This window comes from Marmota marmota, unplaced genomic scaffold (genome assembly GCF_001458135.2).
Source record: "Marmota marmota marmota unplaced genomic scaffold, marMar, whole genome shotgun sequence".
Classification (NCBI taxonomy): domain Eukaryota; kingdom Metazoa; phylum Chordata; class Mammalia; order Rodentia; family Sciuridae; genus Marmota; species Marmota marmota.
This window is the reverse complement of record NW_025999853.1, coordinates 1,259,220-1,262,387: the sequence shown is the minus strand read 5'-3', so window position 1 is coordinate 1,262,387 and position 3,168 is coordinate 1,259,220.

Below are 3,168 nucleotides of genomic sequence, written 5' to 3'. Positions count from 1 at the left end.
TCTGTACCGGGAAAGGAGAAGCAAGCTGGCGCCCGGGTGGGATTTCCTAAGGGCTGGGAGGCGGGAGCCCTGGTGTGTCCTGGGCGTGAGGCACAGTGACATCATGCCCTCCACAGCGGCGTAGAAGCCCTTTCCTCGGGTTTCATCACCTCTTTGCTGAAGATGGAAGCCCAGAGCCCGGGGCCCAGAGTGTGCCCTGACATCACCACACAGAGAGAGGGCACCTCCCTACTGTTCTCCAAGCATCCGGAACATTCTGGAAATAAGGACTCCAGGCTTCACACCTGCCCCGGCAGCAGCTGCTGCGCATCCAGGTTAGGGTGCCAGGCTCTCAGGCGGAGGCAGGGAGGCTCTGGCCAACTGGGATGAGCATGCCCGGCCCGGCACCATCATGTCAGTGTGAGACGCCCGGAAATGCGCAGCCACTTGGTGACCATGAGGAAGGGGCCTCCGTCCATCCCACCCCACCACACAGCCATCGGGCGCAGGAGGCCTTCCGTTTCCCCCAGGCCGTGCTCAGGGAGCTTGGAGGGCCAGATGGGGGCTCCCTGCTCTGCACACGTGCTGGGCAGGGACATGTCTGTTCCAGTGCCCCTTCCTGTCGCAGCAGTAAAAGGGTCCAGTCCTGAAACTCACTGCCTGAGCTAGAAAGGGGAAGTGGAGTCAGGCAGCAGCTGGGCGAGGGTGGAGGCCGGGGGAGAGGAGGCCAGGAAAAGGGGAGACCAGGGGGAGGGGAGGCCAGGGGGAGGGGAGGGGAGAAAAGGCAGAGCCAGGTCCAGGTGCCCACCTCTTGCCCTCCCCAAAGCCACATGCCCGCTTGGCCTTCCAGAGTTCTTTTCTAACCCAGAGAAAATGCCCCGGGCTCCGGGCAGCTGTCCCCGCGCTGCCCGCGCTTGGCTCACCACAAGCCCTGGTGGCAGCTGTGAAATTTCTGTCCCCAGCACCCAGCTGGGGACAGGATTCGCGCTCCGAATTCTTGGCCATCTACTCGGTGTGAAATGATGACTGTCACCTAAAACTTCGCCTCCGCTTGAGATTCACACGAGTCCCACGCTTGGGCTGGAGCGCGGTCCCGGGGCTGGCCCGCTGCCTGGCGAGCGCAGTGGGCGGCTCCGCGGGTGCGGTCCGCAGGGTGGAGGCCGGACGGGCCTCCCCTTCGCAGCCAGAGGGGCCTGCACCGGGCACAGGGCAGGGCTGGGCGCCCAGGTCCCCTCCGTGGACATCAGCTTCGGCCGCCCGCTCTGGGCTGCGCAGGGTCAAGGCTGCCCCCCCCCCCGTTAGCCCCCGAGGCTGACCCCCTGTCCAGACGCGCTGTCACCCCACCTCCTGGTCCCAGGCCCCGCCCCGCCCAGCCCCGTCCTCTTTCTTGTTGACGATGTTCAACAAAATCTGAATCCACAGGAAACATGACGCAGGTTCCAATCACATCACATGGTCCGTGGTGGCTGTCCTTGGGTCTTGTGCTTCCTCGGAGGCAGCGCGGCCACCCCCGAGTGCCCGCCAGCCCCCTGGGCGGCCTGCAGTCCAGCGGCTTCTGGCAGTTCTATAAAATGAATTGATTGTTAGCATCACACAAAAGGTGACAAACCAGCCACCCTGGGAAGGCAGAGACCCGCCCTCCTCTGTCCCTTTGTGGTGGTGATGAGCTAGACCTGGACCAGGGCCGCCTTCACAGTCCCCACCTCTCCCTGTCCTATCGCTGGCCAGGCCTACTGGCTTCCTTCACTCACCTGCCTGACCCCGTGGGACTGGACCTGGCCACCCCTGCCCCTGGCCACCGTAGCTAACATTCATTGAAACCTGCCGCGCCAGGCCCTCGGGCTGCTTGACATCACTTAGCGTATTTCCTCCTCGTCCCGGTGGCCAGAGGTCCACTTCACAGAGAAGGAAATCGAGGCTCCGCCCAAGTCCAGGGTGAGAAGGCGGCGGACTTGAACCCCGGCGGCCTGGTCAGAGACTGGACACGCCCACACTGTTCTCTGTGAAGACCCTTCTGGGTTCTAGTTGAGGGGGGGGGGGTGTCACCAATAAAAAAGGACAAAAGGATCCGCCTGCGACCATCCGCCCGCCCGGGACCATCCGCCCAGCTTTCCTTTATTTATTTATTTATCCATTTCTTCCTGGTTCTGGGGCTTGAACCAGGGGTGCTCTACCACGGAGCCATGTCCCTGCCCTTTTTATTCTTTATTTTGAGACAAGGTCTCGCTAAGCTGCCCAGGCCGGCCTCCAGCTTGTGATCTTCCTGCTCCAGCCTTGAGTTCCCGAGTCTCTGAGATCACAGGTGTGTGCCACCATGCCTGGCGGCTTCTCATAAGGAATCCTGCCCTCCTCGCCCTCCTCCCCTCCTCCCCCTCCTCCCCTCCTCCCCTCCTCCCCCTCCTCCCCCTTCTCCCCCTCCTCCTCTTCCTCCTCCCCCTCCTCCTCCTCCTGTTATTAGTGCATCTTAATTATACAGAATAACACATTTCATTGTGGCAAATTCATACATGCAAATGACGTGCTCTGATCTCATCTCCCCTTCCTTCCCCTCCCTGCCTCCTCCCCCTGGTCCTCTTCCTCTTCTCCCTGTTACTTTTACATCATACTTTTCCCTCTAAATTTCACACGTGATGGAAACATGGTAAGTCCTTCTGAGTCTGACTCATTTCATGTAGCATGATGGTCTCCGCTTATCCATTTTCCTGCAAATGAGGTGATTTTGTTCTTCTTTGTGGCTGCGTAATACTCCGCAGTGTGTGCACACTCCCCTTGCCCTTCAGCTGTCCGCGGGCACCGGGGCTGATTCCATAACTTGGCTGTTATGAATTGCACTGTGATAAATGCGGTGCAGGGATCCCTGCAGTGTGCAGACCTTAATTCCTTGGGGTAGATATGAGGAGTGCTGCGGCCGGATCACATGGTGGATCCAGTTTTAGTGTTTTGCGGAACCTCCAGGCGATTTACATGGTGGCGGTGCTGATTCACATTCCACCCACAGTGTATGGGGGTCCTTTTCCCCACGACCTCACCAGCATTTATTATTTTCTGCTTTCTCGATGATGACCATTCTGACCAGAGTGAGATGGACTCAGTGTAGTTTTGATTTGCATTTCCCTGAAGCTGAAGATATTCAAACATTCTTCATACAAGTATTGGACTCCTCCTCCTCCTCCTCCTCCTCCTCCTCCT